Source organism: Symphalangus syndactylus, chromosome 7, assembly GCF_028878055.3.
Source record: "Symphalangus syndactylus isolate Jambi chromosome 7, NHGRI_mSymSyn1-v2.1_pri, whole genome shotgun sequence".
In the NCBI taxonomy this organism is placed as follows: domain Eukaryota; kingdom Metazoa; phylum Chordata; class Mammalia; order Primates; family Hylobatidae; genus Symphalangus; species Symphalangus syndactylus.
Window position 1 is genome coordinate 93,564,030 of NC_072429.2, and position 23,878 is coordinate 93,587,907.

General features: G+C 41.0%; 1 protein-coding gene across 2 annotated transcripts in view; it reads left to right on the forward strand.

Annotated features, from left to right (window-relative positions):
* NDUFAF6 (NADH:ubiquinone oxidoreductase complex assembly factor 6) overlaps positions 1-23,878 on the forward strand; it is a 185,057-nt gene that overhangs the window by 106,980 nt on the left and 54,199 nt on the right. The window lies entirely within an intron of this gene.

Below are 23,878 nucleotides of genomic sequence, written 5' to 3' on the forward strand. Positions count from 1 at the left end.
TTGCATCCAACTTATGTATCATCTGATAGGGAGAGAGGCCCAAGAACACAAACAATTAAAATAAGAAGCAGAATCTATAAAGTGCTACCAGGAATCACAGGCATTTGAATGATCTTGTTTGAGGGTTCAGTGATATTGTTTTTAGTAAATGAAATTTGAATTGGATCTAGATGACTGTTAAGATTTCAACTGTTACTTAACATTATTGAGTACCTGTTATGCTAGGTGCTGGGATGAGAAGTCTCGCAACTGTAGAGTACTTAGAGACTAGTAGGGAATATGACACATGTATTTGTCGAGACCTGCTGGCTTAAGCATAAAAGGCACCTGGTTGGCTCATACAATTGACAAGTCCAGGAGGGGAGGTGGTGTCAGGCGTAAGTGGATCCGGGAACTCAAATAATGTGATTGTTGCTTAGGTCTCCTCTTTTTTCTTCCTTTACAATTGGACTTCCTCTATGTGGTAGTGGTTAGAAGGCATTGTGTGGAAATTGGCCACAGACAACTTCTGGCTTACATCATCTCAGCTGTTAGACCCAAAGAAAGAGAGATCTTTTCACCTGTTGTGTATATGACCCTGAGAAGAGATGCTTGTAGGCCCAGCTTGGGTCATGTGCCTACAATTATAGCCAGAGGGCCCTGGAGTCATATTCAGAAGCCATAGCAGATCCACAATGAATGAAGGAGGGGCAATTCTCTAACTACAGGGTGCAGCTGGTACCAAAGGAAGGAGGGGCCATGGAGGAAGAGATGTTGGGCAGATGAGCAGAAGCGACCCTCTGAAGGAAAACAAAAAATTACAATAAAATATGACAAAGGCTCTAATAGAGATATGTATTAAGTGCCATTAGAACACTGATAAAGGAGTGACTTATGTCATGGAGGGGGCATTCCTGGGATAGCAAAATATATAAGTAAGGACACAGAGGTAGGAAAGCAATGGAGCTATTTGTGGTCCAATCTGGCTCAGTACTGGGTAGGTATACTAAGAGGAGCAGAAGGAGACAGAGGAGAATTTAGACAGGTCTAAAATGCTATTTCAGGGCCCTACTGGGTAGGGCTTGTCATAACAAAGACTCAGCCACATTTTCCCTTCTTTCTCTTACCCTTCAACACTTTGTGTCTGGCTTCACTACCATCTTTCCATTAGCCAGTTCTTGCTAAGGAGTTCTTGTTCACCTTTCTTAACATTCTTATCTCCTTTCTCCTTCTGCAAACATTCTTTTCCCTGAGCTTCCTCAATGCCACACTCTCTTGCTTCCTTCCAAACTCTCTAGCTACTAAGTTTTTTATTGTGGTAAAATACATAGCGCATAAAATTTGTGATTTTAACCATTTTAAGTGTGCAATTCACTGGCATTAATTACATTCATGCTGTCTAAATTGGGATAATTAGCGCTTTATTGGGTTTCTCCCAGCAGCCTCCTCCAAGCTGTAACCTCCAGAAAGGAAAGGAGGAGCTCTGTTCTGCTTGCCACTGTAGCCACTGTGCCTGTCACAGACTACACGTTCAGTGTGTATTTGTTGAGGAATGAGTAGATAGAGTGCTGGTTATTTTCCAGCTGCCTCGCCTGATCCATTCCCTGACTTCTCCACCTGGGGAGGCTGACCTCTGCAGACCTGGCTTCCTGGCTGGGGGACTTCTGATTGAGTTTGAGCAGAGGAGGATGCCAGCTGATCAGATGGCAAGAGGAGAGAGAAGCTGAGTTTCTGAGCTGCCTCCCTTCATGACTATAGCTCCTAAGGGCACCAGCTTTTGCACGTCTCCAGCTCGCTATGGGCTCCAGGAATACTTTGGCCCTTGGCATGGCCATGGTTTCCCACTGCTAATATTTTCTGAGTGTCTCGCCATTACTTTTTTTCTTTTTTGAGACAGGGTCTTGCTCTATCACCCAAGCTGGACTGCAGTGGCACAATCACAACTCACTGTAGCCTCAACCTCCCGGGCTCAAGCCTCCCACCTCAGCCTCCCAAGTAACTGGGACTACAGGTGCATGACACCATGCCCAACTAATTTTTTATATTTTGTAGAAATGGGGTCTTGCTGTGTTTCCCAGGCTGGTCTTGGGACAAAGAGACAAACAAAGGTAGTGAGGGCTTGCACCAGGGAAAAACAGAAAAGAGAAGTGAGGATAGATGTACAATAAGTGAACCCTACAAGATTTAGCAACTGATTCCCCACATGATCTGTCTGTTCTGTGAGGGCAGGAATTGTATTTCATTCATTCTTTATCCTCAATAGCTAGTTCTTGGTACTCAGTAAATATTGGTGAAATGATTTATTGGAAGGGTCAAAGATAATTCTGAGGTTCAAGTCTGTAGGCTCAAGTCAGAGGGGGAGTCAGGTTAATGTGCAAGTAGTAATCAAAGTCGGTAACAATGGCACAGAATGACAGTATAGAAATAGCAGGATTTTTAGGGTCAGATTGATCTAAAATCCCAACTTTCCCATCCAATCTTGAGTAAATGACTTGACACTTCTCTTTGAGGTCAGTTTCCTTCTTGGTAAAATGGGAGAAAAAAATCTCCAACTCATAGCGTTGCTGTCAGGAGTAACTGAGATGATATAGGCCGAACGTACAGTCACTATGAGAGAGACCCCCACCAAGCTAGATATCTTGAGATGTGACAAAGAGACCGAAAGGCATCAGGAACCATTCACAAGGGTTTCTTTGAAGTACATTTCTTGTTACCATGATACAAGCCATTGGTTACCTGTGTCTTTTACACTCCTTCCTGGAATACCACAGCAGATTTTTTTATCTTCCTTCAACCTTCCATTTTGTGGAATCCTAGAAAGTTACAACTTGTGCCGTCCTTATTCAACAGATTGGATTTTACTTTAGAACTCTGAGCCCCTCGGGGAGGACTGGTCCTTTTAAATATATATATATAAAATATATTAATATAATATAAATAATATATTTATTATTTATTATTTTTATTATTATAAGCCCTCATCCTTTTATTGTGCCTTTGTTTTAAGCACTTGAATAAGACTGTTAGGAATACATTAACCCTATAGCAGAGATGGAATTCGGACTCAAGCCCTCTTCCACCTTTTCTGCCCTTTGTGTCTTTTCTCTCCTATCCTTCTCTAAATGCCTTTAATTAGACCAATTCCAACCGGTCTCAAAGATAGAATGTCTCCACCCCAACTGGACAGCTGGCTTCATATTTTAGTCTGTTAAGAGGGACCAGAATGGTTTTGCTGAGTAACGATGCATGCTTCCCCAGGAGACAATGCAGTTCCAGGAACTGGGCAGACGAAAGGAAGAACTTCCCTTTCAAGATATTTTTAATTCAAATGATGACCTCTATTGACCTACACCCAGAATTAATTTTCCCTTCTAACTCGTGAGAGTTGACTTTCCTATTGTTTCTGTTGTCACTCCTTTCTCCTTTAAGACATCTCTGTAAGGCCGGGCGCGGTGGCTCACGCCTGTAATCCCAGCACTTTGGGAGGCCAAGGTGGGCAGATCACTTGAGGTCAGGAGTTCAAGACCAGTCTGGCCAACATGGTGAAACCCTGTCTCTACTAAAAATATAAAAATTAGCCAGGCCTGATGGTGGACACCTGTAATCCCAGCTACTCAGGAGGCTGAGGCAGGAGAATTGCTTGAACCTGGGAGGCAGAGGTTGCAGTGAGCCAAGATCATGCCACTGCACTCTAGCCTAGGCCGACAAGAGCAAGACTCTGTCTCAAAAAAAAGAAAAAAAAAAGAAAAGAAAAGAAAAAGAAAAAAAGACATCTCTGTAAGACTTATCTTTCAAAGAATCTCTATGTATCAGGTTTTATTTTCAGACTCCAGGACTTGGTGTCCAAGAACACTTGTTCATCATCATGTAGTTTACTCTGGTTGAATATTTACAGCTTTACAGACATGCTATTGTTAGAAGTTTACCAAGACAAGCTACTAACTTCAGATTAAGAAAGCATGCTTTAGGCCAGGCACAGTGGTTCACACCTGTAATCCCAGTACTTTGGGAGGCTGAGGCGGGCGGATCGCTTGAGCTCAAGAGTTCGAGACCAGTCTGGCAACATGGTGAAACTCTGTCTCTACAAAAAATACAAAAACTAGCTGGGTGTGGTGGTGCACGCCTGCATTCCCAGCTACTCAGGAAGCTGAGGTGGGAGGATGACTTGAGCCCAGGAGGTGCAGGAGGTTGCAATGAGCCGAGATCATGCCACTGCACTCCATCCTGTGTAACAGAACCAGACTTGTCTCAAAAAAAAAAAAGCATGCTTTAAAGGTGCAATATTGTATATTTTAAGTATGCATTAACATGTTGGGAAAGTAAGACCAAAAGACTGCTTGGAGTCCATACAATCCAATGTGAGGGCAAAAAAAAAGCATACATTGAATTTTCATTTCAAACATACAACTTATTCTTAACTATCACTTCCTTCTTTCCAGGTTTCTTATACTATAGTTCCTTTGGCTTATACAAAAACGCTCCTGCTACCTCATGGAAATATTTGCACTCTAACCAATTGATTTCAGAGCTTCTCAAAGGCTGAGAGAGACCCAAGCTGCCTTCTTTTTTTTGAGGCTCCTTGTACATTAACATTTTTTAAAATGATAAAATAAGGTTTTAAAGATTGTGATGTTTCAAGTGTTTACATTTTAACAAACTAATGCCTGTAATACAAAAAAAAAAAAAAAATTTACAGCACAATATGGTTGTGCCAATAAGAAGATAGTTAAAATATTTAATTTTAAAAATCCATGGGCCAGGCACATGACTCATGCCCATAATCCCAATATTTGGGAGGCCAAGGCAGGAAGATCACTTGAGCTCAGGAGTTCAAGACTAGCCTGGGAAACATAGTGAGACCCCATTTCTACAAAAAATACAAAAATTAGCCGGGCATAGTGGTGCATGCCTGTAGTCCCAGCTACTTGGGAGTCTGAAGTAGGAGGATCGCTTGAGCCTGGGAAGTTGAGGCTATAGTGAGCCATGACCATGCCACTGCACTCCAGCCTGGGCAACAGTGTAAGGCTCTGCTTTTTTGTTTTTTTAAATCCGTGGTATACTAAAGATCATGTAGTTTAGTCATGGATCTCAATTTTATGTATTTATTTATTTAAGTCAGGGTCTCCTCTGTTGCCCAGGCTGGAGTAGTTTGCTCTAGGTTCACTGCAAACTCTGCCTCCTAGGCTGAAGCCATTCTCCCAACTCAGCCTCTCTAGTAGCGGGCACTACAGGCACACGCCACCATGCACAGCTAATTTTTGAATTTTTAGTAGGGACGGGGTCTCACTATGTTGCCCAGGCTAGCTTCGAGCTCCTGAGCTCAAGCAATCCTCCCACCTTGGCCTCTCAAAATGCTGGGATTACAGGCATGAGCCACTGCACCCAGCCTTGAGTCTCAATTTTAAACTTGGAAGGAGAGTGTCTTCTTTCAATTCCACCAAAGTATCTTTGTGTAACTTCCTCTGGAGGCAGTGTTAAAAGCCTAAATCCTAAAAGCCCAGGCCAGATGGCTTTCAGGTCTGTGCTCATTTATCTTCCACCTCTCTCTTACCACAAGCCAAGAATATTTAGTTGATTTGGGGAAAGCACATTATTATTTAATAATATGTAATGAATTAAAGATGATCATCATCAACTCTTACCCATTTCAACTGTGTAAAGAAAAACTCTGAATAATCCCAGCTTGGGTAAGTGCAGCAAAGGGCAGATTCTAAGATCAGTCTCTCCCCCAAATGGTAAAGCCTAGCTTTTCCTTGGCTAATTTTTATTCATGTCAGTTTGATATGTCTTGTTTATATCACAAGCTCCTTACAAAGGAATTCTATCCAGAGCTAGTACTAAAAACAGTAATTAATATTATTAGTTAATACCCATTTAAACTGTTTTTTTGAGATGGAGTTTTCGCTCTTGTTGCCCAGGCTGGAGTGCATTGGCACAATCTTGGCTCACTGCAACCTCCGCCTCCTGGGTTCAAACGATTCTTCTGACTCAGCCTCTCAAGTAGCTAGGATTACAGGCACGTGCCACCACGCCTGGGTAATTTCTTTGTATTTTTAGTAGAGACAGGGTTTCACCATGTTGGCCAGCTGGTCTTGAACTCGTGACCTCAGGTGATCTGCCCGCCTCAGCCTCCCAAAGTGCTGGGATTACAGGCATGAACCACTGTGCCTAGCTAAACTGTTTGTTTTAATAGTTAAACTGAAAAACAATTTTCACTGACATTTCATTTCATGTACATTTCATTACAATTTTTAAATACATTTACAAATTTGTAGATATGGGCTGGGCGTGGTGGCTCATGCCTATAATCATAGCACTTTGGGAGGCTGAAGTGGGAGGATCAGTTGAGGCCTGGAGTTTGAGACCAGCCTGAGCAATATACAGAGATCCCATCTCTACAAAAAAAAAGAAAAAAAAATTAGCCTGGCTTGGTGGCACATGCCTGTAGTTCCAGCTACTTGGGAGGCTAAGGTGGGAGGATTGCTTGTGCTCAGGGGGTTGAGGCTGCAGTGAGCCATGATCACACCACTGCAGTCCAGCCTGGGCCACAGAGCAAGACCCTATCTCTAAAAAAATAAAAAACAAAAAATAAAAAAATATTTATAGATGTGGAAATATCCTGAACTCCACACTTGTGAACACAGACACTGCCACTGTCAGCCAGCACATAATACATATATACATCCATACGTAAGCAAATATCACTCACTCACATAATTGCCTTTGATTTGAAAATACCCTGTTTCAACTTTAGTCACAGAAGAGATGCTCAACCATCTGCATGTAATTTGTAGCTGAAACTACCCTTTTGTGTAGACAAATTGGCTGTTCCATGGTGTTGATAGAAACCAGATATAGTTGGATTTAGATCCTCAGCCATCTGGGTCAGTGGGTTATGGGAGAGGGTGTGGATGTCACTGAAGAGATTCCCGTAACAGCAACAGAGAAAGGTTTAGGGGCCATGGTCTTCCTAAGAGGCTGAGAAAGCTCACATAACCTCATCTGCTCCAGGCCAGCCTGGACAGAAAGTAGATTAATGAAGGTTAAGCAGTCTGGATAGAAAGTTGAGCTTCTCCTTTTTGTAAAGGAGAAAAAGCCAAGCAGAGATGTAATTTCAGCAGAGATCTCAAAAGAGGGCAGAGAAAGGAGTATTTAGAGAATAAAGGGAATTTAAAAATATATTCCTCTATTGAACACACAGAATACTTGTTTGAATGCCAGTTTCCTCCTTAATATATTTAAAAGTTTATTAAAGTAATGATTATTGTTTCTTTTAACAGTTACACATTTTTAAAGTATTTTTTCTTTTTAACAAAATACAGAATGCCCTCCCCCAAGTACACTGTATCAAATTAATGTGATTGCAAAATTCCCCAGCACAGTTTGGGAAGGTCAAGTGCCAAGTGGCCCCTATGTGAGGGATGCTGCTTTTCTGAAAACAAACACAAAAAGCTTAGTTGTACTTTCTTTTTGAGATGGAGTTTCACTCTGCCACCGGGGCTGGAGTGCAGTGACTCCATCTCGGCTCACTGTAACCTCCACCTCCCGAATTCAAGCAATTCTCCTGCCTCAGCCTCACCAGTAGCTGGGAGTACAGGCATGTGCTGCCACGCCCGGCTAATTTTTGTATTTTTACTAGAGATGGGGTTTTGCTATGTTGGCCAGCCTGGTCTGGAACTCCTGACCTCAAGTGGAGGAGGCCTCGGCCTCCCAAAGTGCTGAGATTACAGGTGTGAGCCACTGAACCTGGCCTAGACCACGATTTTCAAGGGCTCTATGGACATGGGCTGTTATGCTAAGTGAGCGGCTTTAATCAGAATAAATGTCAAGATCCTTTCTAATTTTAAAATTGGAATCTATTGTTCATAAAAGTTAGAAAGTGCTGTAGCAATATTTGTGGATTTTTTCCCTTTCTTTCTCTTTAAGAGCAAAAAAGAAAGGATTATGTTCCTGAGAGAATCTGTGATTGTTCACTAAGAGAAAGTCAGTCATCAGCTAAGTAGTGACTATGCCACAGAGAACAACTGGCAGCTATTCAGTTTTAATTCCCACACTTAAATATGAGAAATAGTTCCTTTCAGATTCTTTAAAAAAAAATCCCGCTAGTGTTACACTTCAGCAGTTTCAAATGGGAGGTCTCTAGTGGTGCTGGTTGGGCTCTCTGGGAAGCAGATGCTGAGAAAGGGTAGGTGTGGGAAAGGTTTTGTGGGGAGTAAAGGCCATCAAGACAAAGAGGAAGGAAGCAGGCTTGGGCAGGAGGAGCCAGCGGACCCAATCAGACTTGACGAAGACTCTGGCAAAGCCAGGGGAGCCCTGGGCACAGATAGTGCATTAAAGGAGTCTTCTGTGCTGCGGAAATGTCTATGCCCTTGTCTACTGCCTGCCTCCATCGCTGCTGCGGGCCGCCCTGGAAAGAGTGGGATCTTGGCTGCAAAGCTGATGCTAGTCCTTAGGGAGCTGTAAACTGGAGGCTGTCACCAGCCACACTTCTTCCAGCTGGGCTCCATGTGTCGTGGGAGCATCAGAGAAGCACCAAGGCCTTCAGTGACACGTGCTAGCCACACTTTTACTACATTTCTGGAGGAGACTCCACCTTTCATTCTCAAAAAACTTCAAATCTTACCCGTTTCCCTGCCCCTCATCTTGTCCCTTTCCCAAAGAGACAAGTCTAGGTTCCTCTCACTTTGTTACGCAGAGCAATTCAGCACAATCGAAATAATTCTTCTTTCCCAGTGGACAGAGTCATCTTCAAAGAGTATTTTCCCTGGATATGAACATGTCACTCCCTTAATCTGATAAAATGGTTGTGGGAAATTCTTGCTTTAAGTGGCACTTTCCCCTTCTTATTCCAGAGGGAAATAACTGGGCATGGTAAGAACGGAGAGTGACATTTGGGAGCTGAAGATGAGAATGTTACTGCCCTGGATGCAGGTGGTGCCCTCCTGGTGTATACTCTTTTGACCTCTCACCTTCTAAGCTCACTTTTGGGGCTTAAAGTTTTACATAGATCATATTTGGGTTTAGGGTGGGAATCGTATAGAAGCTAAAGAGTTACTTTATTCAATATTCATGCCTTAACTGCTAAAACAGAATTTTAGGGATTCAGACACCACCCCTTGCCTCTAGTTGACATTTGATAAGTGTTGACTGAGATGTTTAATTAATAATTAATTCTGTACAAAGAAGAAATTTTACTCTATAAACTCAAAATTATAATAAGTATCTTATACTTCTGAGTATTTGTCTAAAACCAAATGGGCATGCCTATCTCTTTCCTGTACTGAAATTCTGGAGCCTTATGGATGTGCATCATTATGAAGACTGTCTTTTCCATAGGATAGGTTCCTAAATGTGGAATTTTCAGGTCAAAGGGTAAGTGTATTTTTAATTTCAACATATAGTTCCACATACTGACTCATCCTCAAAAGTATGAGTTTCTGATTAACTGCACATCACTGGCCTGAAAGTCATCAATCTTCTCAACTGCAGAGGTAAAAATTCAATTTTGTTTTTATTTTAATTTGCATTTCCCTGTCTACTGGCAATATTGAGCACTGTTTATATGCTTATATAGCATCTGTACTTCCTTTGATCCACTGGATCATTTGTCTTCTTCTTTTTTTTTTTGACCAGCAAGCTTTTAATTATTATTAGCTTATTATTAACCTATCACTCTTAACTTAGATATAAGAAGTATTGCTTACTTATAGAGAAATGTTATATCAGCTATTGAGAAAAATTTGTGCCAGACCCTATTCTAAGCACGTCATATGCATTACAATAATTCTTCTAATCTACCACTAGAGTATAAACATGCTACAATTTTATGAACTGCTAGGGTAAAATGCTGCCAATTTAACTCTGACAAATGCTTATTTTTGATTTCTTTAATATTTGTCCTGTTTTAATATATGCAAAAATAAGGGTTTTTTTATATTAGAATTGTTGAAATATAGCTTATTTAATTCTGACAGCAATCCCATTAGGTAGGTATTATTCTTATTCTACAGATGAGAAAAGGAGACACCAAGAGGTGATGTAATTTGCTCAAATGCACACAGACAGGAATGAGTGGGCTATTTGTCTTCTTACTGCTTTGTAAAACTCTTATGTAAGTAAGGGCTCTTAACTCTTTTCTGCGTGTTTATGCTCATTTAATTTACCATTTGTCTTTTGACTATCTATAGGCTAGTAAAGACACAGTCCCCTGCCCCTCGGCTCATATTCCAGTGAAAGCATCAGAGGAAAGACAGATAACCTGATAAAGCTACACACAGCTAATACATCTCAATAAATGTCAGATGGGGCATTTCTAATATTTGAAGGCTAAATTTGTTTTCTCATTAAACGTAACTTTAGGCTGGTTACAGTGGTTCATGCTGGTAATCCCAGCACTTTGGGAGGCCTAGGCAGGTGGATCTCTTGAGGTCAGAAGTTTGAGACCAGCCTGGGCAACAGCAAGACTCTGTCTGTACAATAAATAAATAAATAAATAAATAAATAAATAAATAAATAAATAAAAAATTAGCCAGGTATGGTGGCACATGCCTGTGGTCCCAGCTACTTGGGAGGTGGGAAGATCGCTTGAGCATGAGAGGTAGAGGCTGCAATAAGTTATGATCGCGCCACTGCATTCCAGCCTGGGCGATAGAGTAAGACTCTGTCTCAAAAAAACAACAAAAAGCCCTTTTAATGGGTAATAAAAATAACATAACTCCATAGACGGTTACTGGCATACTTTCATTATTAAGTCAGGGAAAAGATCAGTACTTTTAGTTTTACCAGAGTTTGACCTCTTTTAACCTCATTCAACTTCTATCCGGTCCCTTATCAACCTACCACACCCAAATTCCACTCTTCCTCAGAATGTTTCTTTCTACTCTTCTACTTTCAAAGGAATGGTACTTGTAAGCTTGTGATAAAGATATGGTTTCTTTTTCTTCTTCTCCTTTTTTTTTTCTAGAGACAGGGTCTTGCTCTCCAGACCAAACTATAGTGCAGTGGCACAATCATAGCTCACTGCAGCCTCAAACTCCTTGGCTCAAACGGTCCCCCCCATTTCAGCCTCTTGAGTAGCTAGGAAGTACAGGTGTACACCACCACACCTGGCTAATGTTTTTAAATTATTTTTTGTAGAGACAGGGGTCTTGCTATGCTGTCCAGACTAGTCTTAAACTCCTAGCCTCAAGGGATCCTCCCACCATGGCCTCCCAAAATTCTGGGATTGCAGGTGTGAGCTACTGCACCCAGACTGATAGAGATTTTGCATTGATCTCCACTGAGCCTTTAAACTCTAAATATATACATAAATTACATCTGAGAAATATTGCTTTCTTCAAATAGTTGATTATGCAAAAAGAAGTTTCAAATTTTAGTATCTTAAAATCAGAGAGCCTATTTCCCTGTTTAGTATTCACTCACTTAACAGATATTGATTGCATACCTCCACATACTAGGCACTGTTTTAAGTGCTGTGGGTATAACATGACATCCATATGTTCATGGAACTTACATCCTAGTCGGGGGGGAGATTGACATTAAGCCAGTAAAAATATAAGTATATAATATGTCAGATGGTGATATATACTGCAAAGAAAAAAATAGGGCAGCATAAGTGGAGGGTTACAAGGTGAATTGTGTTCCCCCTCCCCCAAATCCTAACCCCCAGTACTGGAAATGTGATATTATTTGGAAAGAGGTTCTTTGAAGATGATCAGGTCAAAATGAGATCACTAGGGTAGACCCTAATCTCAGATGACTAGTGTCCTTATACAATGGGGAAATCTGGCCACAGACATGCACACAGGGAGAATGCCACGTAAAGAAAAAGGCAGAGATCAGGGCAAAGCTTCTACGAGCCAAGGAACACTGAAGACTGTCAGCAAACCACCAGAAGCTAGCAGAGAGGCACAGCACAGATTCTTCCTTGTAGCCTGCTGAACAAAACAACTCAGCTGACACCCTGATCTCAGACTTCTCACCACCAGAACTGTGAGACAACAATTTTCTGTTGTTCAAGACACCCCAGTTTGTGGTGCTTCATTATGGTAGCCCTAGGAGACTAATACAGAGAGGGAAAGGAAGATTTTAGATGGGGGGGAGGGTGTGAGGAAAGTTGACATGATAACTGAATTTCTCAAACAGTTCACTGTGAGTCACATATAATAGTAGAGGGAACAGCACATGCGAAGGTCCTCTGGTGGGAGAATGCTTGGCATGTGTAAGGAACACCAAGTTGGGGTACCTGATGTATAATGAACAAAGTTGGGGGAAAAGGGAGGAGACAGGCTAGACCATGTTGGGACCTGTGGCCATGTGTGGACAGCTGGCCTTTTCTCTGGGTAAGATGAGAAGGTATTGGAAGGTTGTGAGCAGAGAAGTGACATCCCCATTGTCAAAAGTAGAGAATTCAGTTTTTGGTTAAGCAGAAACTAAGTTCCAAGTTCCTGGTTTATGGTTTTGTTTATGCATCTGTGTTAGCCAGGACTCTTGGGTTGCAAGTGACAAAGATCCAACTCAAACTCTCCTAAGCAAGGGAAATAATTTACTAGCTCACATAACCAACAACAAGTCTATGAATACTTTAGGCATAGCTAGAATTTGGGGATCAACCCATATTGTCAAAAATCTGTCTCCTTTTATTCTTCTTTCAGCTCTGCTTTTTCTCTGTTGACTTCATTTGCAGGCAGGCTCTTACAGTTTTGCAGCAAAAGAACCCCTACCAGCCCTAGAGTTTCATGCTTCTCAGTGTTGGAAATATCAGGCAATGTTCTCTCTTCTCCACCATCTATATAATCCCCCCTCAAAGTGCTATTTGGCTTCCTCAGGTCATGTGTCAACACCTGCAGTAATCAATGATAATTTCTAGAGATAGTACTCTAACTGTCTGACCTGGATCATGTCTACTACAGTGGAAAGAGACCAGACCCACAGGTTAGACTGTCTGGGTGGATGAGCATTTACCAAAAGAAAGAGTTCTGTCAGGGTGGTGTTGCACAGCTCCAGACTCTAATCCATCTTGTAGTCCATCTGTTTGGGACCTCCTGGAGTTGCACAGTGTACAACCTGAGAGGCCATACAGAGTGGTTCTTGGTTCTATAACCAAGGAAAGGAAGCTGGGCAGCCCAAACAGCAGGCATCCCCTACTGTATCTAATTACAAAGTTAGTCATTTGTAACTTTAAGAAAGGACTTTTTAAAGAAAAGACTATTTATGACAAGGTCTTGGCTGGGCTTCTGGCTTCATGGAACAAAATATGACATTAAATTCTAATCTACAGTAGATACATAAATACATTTGTTTTAATTTACCCAGGGAACAATACCTAATAGTCCTAACTGAGGTACACTTTTAAACTTAGGACAAGCAGATAATTCACCTTTGACAGCAATAGTATAAATGGAGTTATAATTCATAAATACAATGGTTCTTCCTTCTAAGAACTTTGAGCATTCACTTATTTGATAACTATTAATATTGATAGGCACCGTGTTGGAAATTGCAAATATAGCAGAAGAACCAAACAAACTTGGTTCCCTTCCTCAAGAATGAGATGGACATTTAGCAATGAACATACAATACATACTTTCATATAGTGATAAGTACCACAAAGGAAAAGAACTGTGTTCTATCAGAGAAATTAGCAGGAAGTAGGGAGCTGATTTAGACTGGGACCAGGGACTTATCCGAGGTTGTGACATTTAAGAAGAGTGCTAAGGGATAAATAGAAATTAGCCAGATCAAGAGTGAGAAAGAGAGGAAGAATATCCCAGGCAGAGGAAATGACATACGCAAAGGCTTTAAAGAGCTTAAGATATCACCAGACATTCCTGGCCAGGCCCACTGTTATCCCAGATGCTTACCATTTCCATTGTTTATTGATGTCGATAATATTTCAAATGAACTAAATAATACACATCCTGTTTTCATCATTACCTGGTAGACTGAATGTTTAACTTCTCCCCTCCGATTGTGCCTTACATATATTAATGTATTAATATGTGAAGATCACAAAGTGATAAAAGTGTTCAAAAGGTAGAATTTATTAAAGGATGATTATATAATTATTTCATGTTGACAATATGTCTTCAATTGTTTTGCAATCTTTTAACATTTCTGTTTTTATAACTGCACAGTATGAAAAAGAGGATGAAATGAGTTAGAAAGAGCTAGAGACACCAAGTGTAGATAGGAATTTCACATTTAAAGTTAATGCCTGGAAGTTCTCTTCTGGCATCTGCTAAGTGAAGGATGGAGACGTGGGTTCTAACTACTGGTGAGCAGTTAAAATATGAACATCTGGCGGAGCGCGGTGGCTCATGCCTGTAATCCCAGCACTTTGGGAGGCTGAGGTGGGCAGATCACGAGGTTAAGAGATCGAGACCATCTTGGCAACATGGTGAAACCCTGTCTCTACTAAAAATACGAAAATTAGCTGGGCATGGTGGCGTGTGCCTGTAGTCCCAGCTACTTGGGAGGCTGAGGCAGGAAAATCGCTTGAACCCGGGAGGTGGAGGTTGCAGTGAGCTGAGATTGCGCCATTGCACTCCAGCCTGGCGACAGAGGGAGACTCCATCTCAAAAAACCAAAAAAACAAAAAACAAAACTTGAACGTCATGGGTCAAGTCCTTGATCAATCAGAGTCCCAACAGGAGACAGAAGAAAATAATTTGGGGTGCTTTATATACAAAGGGACTATTTTCATAGGTCTGTGTGTGCAGGCATCTGGTGCCTCCTCCTCCTCTTCCTCTTCTTCTTCCTCCTCCTCCTCTTTTTTTTTTTTTTTGAGGCAGGATCTTGCTCTGTTGCCCAGGCTGGAATGCAGCAGCACAATCATGGCTCACTGCGGCCTCAACCTTCTGGGCTCAAGTGATTCTCTTGCCTCAGCCTCCCGAGTAGGTAGGACCACAGGTGTACACCGCCATGCCCAGCTATTTATTTATTTATTTATTTATTTATTTATTTATTTATTTATTTTGTGGACGCGGGGTTTCACCATGTTTCCAGGCTGGCCTCAAACTCCTCAGCTCAGCTGATCTGCCTGCCTTGACCTCCCAAAGTGGTGGGACTACAGGCATGAGCCAACACACCCCACCCATCTGGTGCTTCTTAATGAGCTGTAGGCACAAAGGGATGAGGAGACTGAAGTGAGGGGTCATACAGAGGCATGTGGAGTCATGTAGAGTCATGGAGACAACCTTACAGGAAGGGAACAAGGGGATTAAGCAACCTGACTTTCCTTTCCTTATTCTCTCCCTCCCTCTGTTTGATTCTATATGAACCCAACTAGAAGCCAGAAGTCATGAGCATCCATCCATGTGGTCCATACAGGTCAGCCCTTCAGGTAGAAAGTAGGATGAAGAGGAAGAGTAGATCTGACCTAAAGAGGCAAATGTATTTTGCCATAAATTTCCATAGACTTTCTACCAACCCTTAGGTGTTTAGCTAGCCAGTAGCTGGCTGTCTAGTTCTATCCAGTATTCCCTGATAATATTTCATAGTTCATAGAGGCTGGGTGTGTATGAGAAAATAACAAAAGTGTTTGTCTGCTGATTCCTAGGATACCCTACAAATTGGATAGGTAGTGTCAACTCCTGCTTTTCTAGTTTCAGAGTTATTTACTGTGGGTTTTTTTTGTTTTAACATCTAGACAGTCAACTCCTAAAAATGTACAATCCAACAGACTTCTGCAATCATGTGCACTTGGAACAAGTCCCTAATTAAATGATGACATCCTTTGAAGAAAGACATTTTGTCATACTGCTATCACTTCCACTGCTCATCTTGGTTTTTCAGTATTACAGAAGTTTCCAAACATGAAGAATATGGAGAATAAGATAATGTATATTCATATGTCTGCCATCCTGATTTAGAAAATTTTAATAATTTGATATGTTTGCTTCAGAATATTTTTTTTTCTGAGACAGGGTGTTGCTCTGTCACCCAGGCTGGGTGCAGTGATCATAGCTCATTGCTGTCTCAACCTCCAGGGCTTGAAAGATCCTCCCAACTCAGCCTTTGAGTAGCTGGGACCACAGGTGTGCACCACCATGTTTGGCTATTTTTTTTTTGTAGAGATGGGGTCTCCCTATGTTGCCCAGGCTGGTCTTGAACTCCTGGGTTCAAGCAATCCTCCCACCTTGGCCTCCCCAAGTGCTGTGATTACAGGTGTGAGCTACCACACCTGGCCTGCTTTAGAATTTTTAAATAAATAAAATATCACCAATACAGTGAGGGTTTCTTTTTACCTCCCATTATCTCCTATTCATTCATTCATTCATTCATTCATCCATTAACTTTCATGTCAGAAAAATGTTTGAGCAACTACTCACTAGACTATAAAGCCAGGGGATAAATAAAAATAAGCTTGTCTTGTTCCCTTTCCTCAAGGTGCTCCCAGTCTGTTTTGTGGGGACAGACAAGAAAACATCTGAGAAGACAGGTGGGGATGGGAAGAGGGGGTGTGCAACCCAGACATTGGGATAAAAATTACAAGCATAAAGATGCCCATTAAACACAAATTGTATTGAACTGATTGAACTGATCTTGGTACATTAGTGGACAGCAACCCAATTCAGGTGCCAAAGAGAAATGAGAAAGAGAAGGAACAGGACAAGATGAAGAAAGAAGAAATGACATCATAAGCCTTTAGGCTCCTACAATACACACAATGGGTGATGGGGTGATGTTCACAGGTATGCTATATTCCCTGGGTACTTGACTTAGGGGCTATGGCATAGACACGGTATTTGTGGTTTCTGGTACATAGCTGTAACTCCACCCTTTTCTCTCCCATGTTGAAAATGACATTATCATCAGGATAACCTGGAGTCATCTCTAATATACATACATATATATATATATATATGTATATATATATACTTATTTATTATGAGACAGAGTCTTGCTCTAGGCCCTGGCTGGAGTGCAATGGCATGATCTTGGCTCACTGCAACCTCCACCTCCCAAGTTCAAGTGGTTCTCCTGCCTCAGCCTCCCAAGTAGCTGGGACTACAGGTGTGCACCACCATGCCGAGTTAATTTTTGTATTTTTAGTAGAGACGGGGTTTTGCCATGTTGGCCAGGCTGTCTCAAACTCCTGGCCTCAAGTGATCTGCCTGCCTTGGCCTCCCAAAGTGCTGGGATTACAGGCATGAGCCACTGCACCTCGCCTCATCTCTAATATATACACAAAGCAAATGATAGTATTTTCAAACTTTAGTTCTTTATTCTAATTAGAAACAACTTGTGCAGAGACAACCCACTATACCCATGTGACAACTATGACAAGTCTTGTCTGTGTCTTACGTAGGGGTCATCATCAATCTTCCTCTTCCTACGTGTGATTTTGTATGCATTAAATCTATGGAATATTTAGCAGGTATGCCCTAGAATGGCTGATGGTCCATTTTTGGTAGGTGTGAACAGATAGAGAAAAAAAACCTGAAGAAATGACAGCTTTGGTATTGAAAAATTGGCAATATAAGATCATAGTGGAAACCAAAGAGTGAAATGAATAAAACTGCAATTGCATAGCATAGTGACCACTTTGCCTCTTCATGTTTCTGAGAGAATAATGTGTAGGTGTCCTTTTAGCAAATGAAAAATCTGCCACCTAATAGGTATTTGACATTGGCTAATTTTGTTAGTTTCTAGTGCCTCTTCCATACTAAGTGTATAACCAGTACTAAATGCTCAAAAACTATTGAATTGATAGATGACTTTCTTTCAAATCTAAAATTGTACAATTCTGTATTTTTTAAAAAAATAGTAATTGAGGGCCAGGCATGGAGGCTCATGCCTGTAATCCCAGCACTTTGGGAGGCTTAGGCAGGCGGATCACGTGAGGTCAGGAGTTTGAGACCAGTCTGGCCAACATGGTGAAACCCTGTCTCTACTAAAAATACAAAAATTAGCTGGGTGTGGTGGTGGGTGCCTGTAATCCCAGCTACTTGGGAGGCTGAGGCAGGATAATTGCTTGAACCCAGGAGGAGGAGGTTGCAGTGAGCTGAGATCGTGCCATTGCACTCCAGCCTGGGCGACGAGTGAAATTCGGTCTCAAAAAAACAAAGGTAATTGAGGATAAGTAAACTACCCAAAAAGCATGATGCATTCAAGTTCCTCTTTTTCATAGCTGATAATAGGTTCCTTAAAATCAGATAACTGTAAGGCTTGACTATTAAATGAATAGTGGAAACCATTCACAAGGGGAAATATTCCTTTCAACTTCGTATTTCCTTCGTATTCTGCCCTTCTTAAACTTGCTGAGTCTGATTTGCTCTTTCAGTCGCTAAGAATGCAAGCCTCTATGGTGCCTTGTTATAAATGAGAAGGTCCCCATCTGGGCTGAGGCAGCCCTGCAGGCACATGCCTCTCTGTGTGAAGAGAACGGCTGCCCTTCCTCTGAGCAGAGACAATCCCACACCAGCCCACACCAGCCCCTCTTGCTCCCTTAGCCAGGCATGTTTGTGCAGTGCAAACACTGCATAACCTGGTGTCTTATTTCCGGTGCCAAAAATCTTGGCCTTCAGAACAGTACACTAAACACCTCCCAATGCCAGGCACTTGGCCAGGCACTGGAGATAAAAAGAGGAGTAAGAAAACATCTACCTTTGGCAGTCTGGGAAGAGGGCCATATAAGCAGATCACCACAGTAAGACCTGGCAAAGTGATCAAACACGAACACAAATTGTTATAGGATCAAAACTGAGGGAACAACTCTTTTTTTCTTGGATGGGGTTATGGTCAAGGAAAATTCAGGAAGGAAGAGGTGTTTAGGTGTTCATAGGATGAGTAGAAGTTCATGAAAAGGAAAAAGGGCATTAGAACTTTTGTGGTGACAAGGACAAACTTAGAGCTCTCCTCCTATAACCCCAAATCTCAGGAAAGCCTTGGGTTGCGGCTTACTTTGATTTAGGTCTTGCATCACACCATTTTTGTTGGGTTTGTCTTTCTACATGTCTTTTTGCCTTCGAAGCCATCCAGACAAGCTTAGCAGTGAGGTTTGTAAAAACAGTGTAATAAACATTGCCCATTTGCCAGGACTGTCCTCTGTGTAGCTCTCTTGGGAGTCTGTAGAGGCTGTAGGTGGCTGGTTAAAGGCTGGGGATTTGGGATTATCACCAAATGGCCTCCTTGAAGATACAGCACACAAGGACAATCCAGAAAGAGGGAACAGCATAATCCCACAATATTTTGTTTGCCAAATGGAAATCCCTTTAGTGACAAACAAACATTTAACTTAGCACCAGGTGTGACCTTCAGTTATGCAACAGAATTGTGGATCAGCTAGGATGAAATTTCTTATTTCCCTAGAAGAATGTTTTGTCCAGAAACCCTATCCCAAGACAACAGACTACATTTCCAACTCTTGTGAGCCTTTTTCCCTTCTTGGCACGTGCTACTGGTTGCTAGACGAATCAGGAGGCAGTATGTGCATAGAACAGCTCCTCACAAGTCACTGTCATTCTCAGAAAAAACTCAGTATGTGTCCTTTTGGCAGGAAGTCAGAAACATGTTCTCTGGACCATTAAGAGACAGCAGTCATATGCTAGCATCGAACTGATTGCATGGGGCAGGGGTGGGGAATGACTTTTATTTCTTTCCCTATAGTAGGCACTCTGATCTTGCTTGGATGTTTTGAAATAATGGTGTCCTCTGAACCTGTTCGTGGAGTTCAAGACAGCTAGAAGTTTCACTGGGCACTATTCTACGCAGTAACAACATCATCATCAACAACAAACTCACTGACTATGTTTTTACTGATTAGCTCCAACTGCCTATTTCAGGCCACACGCTGATTAACCTCATTAACCTCGTTCTCCTTTGATAAGGTGGTGCTTAGAGGCAGCACCAGCCTTCAGGAACCTGCCCCAGGGCCCTCATTGACCCCCACAATGTTTATGACCCTCCAGCGCCCAAGACACTCCTTCTGAAGCACGCCACAGACTAGGTAATGAAAAACTCAGCCCGCGTTAGTACCCAGGAAGGAGTCATCAAAGAGAACACGAGACAAACTCAAGAACACTTTGTAAACTCAAAAGAACAGAGCAGGTCAAAGAATAAAGATCAAGGGCAGCAGCAGAGAGTAGAGGAAGTGTCAACCTGTATTTAGGGGTCCTGCTAAAGAGAGTCATGTATCAACAAAGAACATCCGGGAAAGTATCATGCATCAAACTATCCTCATTCACACCTTAAAGCCTTCACATTCCTCAGCTCAGGAAAAGATTCCCCATTCCTCAGTTGCTTATGTCAAAAATTTAGAAACCATCATTTATTTCTCCCTTTTATTTCCTTCCTCCCCCATCAGTCAATCAACCAATCAATCAATCGATCAGCAAGCCAACCTCTAAATTATATACTGATCTATCCACCTCTTTATATCTCCACTGCCACCATCCCAGTCCAAGCCTCAAGAATCTCTTGCCTGGACAACCGGAATAGCTACCTACTGGTTTCTCCATATTCACGTTGGCTCCCCAATACCCCTAATTCTGTATGGGAAAGGTCTTTGTAAACATAAACAAATGATAGACATTAACAAAGAAAAAGTTATATCGATTTGACAACATAAAAAGCTGAAAATTTTGAAAACATCACCACATATATTTCTTACCAGTAGGAACGAGAGGCTAGGGAAGAGAGAACTTTTACTTTTTATCGTACCTGCTTCTGTATTATTTAATTTACTCATTGACTATGTGCATCTTTTAAAAGAAAAATACATACAATAAAACATAAACAATTAAAAATAAGTGCACTGATTATTTGACACAAATATGATGAGACTTATAGTCTTAATATATAGAAACTCATACCGATCAAAAGGAAAAACATTAAGACCATTAAAATAAAAATGGGTAAGAAAAAAATTTATACTTTGAAATAAATGACTAAGTTTTTAACTTTAAAAAATGGGTAAAGATGTTAACAAAATGGTGAAAACTGAGTATAAATATGTAGTAAATAAAAATGTCTATTAATAGTCAAATCAGTACAAATTAAAAGTGATATATCTAGTGACAAGTTTAAACTAGTGAAAGAAAAGAAAGAAGAAAAGTGAGATATCACTTTTTGCCTATTAGAGTAGCAAGACTATTTTTTAAAATTTAATAAATCTAGTATTTTATTCTCAGTTTGTGGGAGTATATAATTTATTTGGTAAGAAATGTGGCAATGCCAGATATCTCAAAGACTCACAGTCTTGATTAGTGATTCTATTTCTATGAATATATTATAAGGTAATAATCACAGATATGAGCAATAATTTAACCATAATTGTAACAGTAAGAAATATGTATTTGGTCTCTACCCCTGGTTCCTAACCCAGAGCTCCTAAAAGCCTTATAATTTCCTGACTGATAGGGGTGAGAGAAGCATCTTTTGTTATAAATGTGTTATATTTGTTCTTTGACCTTCATCTATATCCTTTATAATAAACCAGTAAATATATATGTGTTTCCCTGCTATCTGGGAGCCATCATAGCAAATTATCAAACCTGAGGAGGAAAGTCCTGATAATCCTTGATTTGTAGCCAAGTCAAACAAAAGCTTGGGTAACCTGAGGACTCACTAATTGCTACTGGTGTCCAAAGTAGGGGGCAGCCTTGTGAGACTGAGCTCTGAACCTGTGGATTCTGTCCTAACTGTGTAGTCCTGAAAATGCTTGGTGTGGAAGATCTATACATTTAGTGTCAGAAGGGTTGCATAAGTATAGAAAAATTGTTTTTCCTTTTTAATAGTGATTCATCTAAAAAGTATTTAATTGTGGAAAATATAAGGATTGAATAAGGGCATAGTTAATGTGTTACATCTATCAATAAGATGAACTATAATGCTGTAATTAAAAATGTTTATGAAGGTTCAATATAATAAAAACACCAGTTTTCCATACATTAGGTATAAATTTAACATAGCTGTAATAAAAATACCTTCAGAATTATTTTAATCGAAAAGCTGATCCTAAAAGTCGAATGGGAAAATAAACAAGAATGGCCAGGAAGACCGGGAAAGAGAAAAAGAGTAATGAAGAAGGACTAGCCCTACTCGAGATCTATGAAAACATATTGTAAAGACTCAATAGTTAAAAGAGCTTACTACTAGAACATTAATAGACAAATGGAACACTATAGACACAAAATATATGCATGAGTTTATTCTGTGAAAAAGGAAGCATCTCAAATCAAAGGAGGAAAAGGTGGACTACTGAATAAATGATAGTAAGACAACTACTAGATATAAAGAAAAAAGTTAGATCCATACCTTCCTAATCTTTATCCCCCCCCCAAAAAAGAAAGAAATGTAAAAAAGTGAAATCTACAAGTACTACTAGAGAAACCAGAAGGACTAGAAGAAAGCAAGGGATTCTTTTAACACATTTAAAATGGGGAAGGCCTTTTTAAAGACTGCAAAATCCAGAAGCCATAAAAGTAAATATTGTAAATTTGACTAGATAAAAATATATTGCAAAATTTCTGCATGGCAAAGATTCCACAAGCAAAGACAAAACTAAAGCCAAACTGAGGAAAATAATAATGATCTATATTACAGACAAAGGACTAATCTCCCTCACGTGTCATGGCAGCTAGCTTCCCACAGAGTGAGTGATGAGAGACAGAGACAGAGAGAGTGAGAGAGCACCCAAGATGAAATATGGAAGGTGCAGACCTTTTATAACCTAATCGCAGGAGTGACATTGGGTTTTTCTTTCGATTTTTTCTGATTTGTTTCCCCGTGGTGTCGATTTATCTTGTTTCTTGTCTTTTTCTTATAAACTTTAAAATTAGATTTAGAAGCTTAATTAACTTTATGTTAAGCCTTTTTGCGAAGAATATTTCATATGTAGTATATTGAATTTTATGTTTCCTTTTATTAGTGAAGCAACTTTCTCAGAAGTGCCACAGTGGACTTGTTCTCAAGTCTAATTGGCCAGATCAGGGAAATATGCACTGTCCTGGACCAATCACTGGTGATGAAAGGGTAACACCCGCCACTGGGGTTCTGCTACTACACAGGATGAAGAAAGGTAATCTCAGAGAGTAAAAACCAAAGTTTCATGAATTGGTTAGAGTTCTTAGGTCCAAAGGACAAGGTGCTTTCCCTTGGGTTTAAACAAAAACATTAACTTGGAGTCACAAAGGCAAGTGGCCAGAGTTGAGGCAGAAAGGTAAATCGAGGCCACATCATGGAGGGACTGCATATAACACACAGTAAATGCTGCCAAGTAGGGAAACGCCATCATCAGATGGACATTTTAGGAAGAACCAGTCTGGCCACAGCAAGAAAAGTCTAGGCAAATCTGAAGGAAAGATGTATCACTGGGATTCAAGTGTAGGCAGCTGCTGGCTGGTATCAGCTAGTTGGCAGCAGCTAGACCCAACTCTAATATTTGAGGGGCCTGAAGGTAAGAGTACCAAAGGAAGCCAACACACCATGTGAACAAATATTCAAAGTTAATCCCAGCACTATGGGAGGCTGAGGTGGGCAGATCACGAGGTCAGAAGATCGAGACCATCCTGGCCAACATGGTGAAACCTCATCTCTACTAAAAAGACAAAAATTAGCTGGATGTGGTGGTGTGCACCTGTAGTCCCAGCTACTCGGGAGGCTAAGGTGGGAGAATCGCTTGAACCCGGGAGGCAGAGGTTGCAGTGAGCCAAGATCACGCCACTGCACTCCAGCCTGGCGACAGAGTGAGACTCTGTCTCAAAAAAAAAAAAGTTATAAATCAAGTTAGTAAACTGTTAAAAGCTCTGTCTTCCTGCCTTGATAAATACATCTTCCTAAGGACCTGAAAGGTCAGGTTTACATTGAAAATTTTGACTCCTTGGAGTTCCATGCTGGACCTTGGAGGCCCAGAAAAGCAGGCTCTGGCCTAAGGCCGCCTTCACTTCCCTTCCCT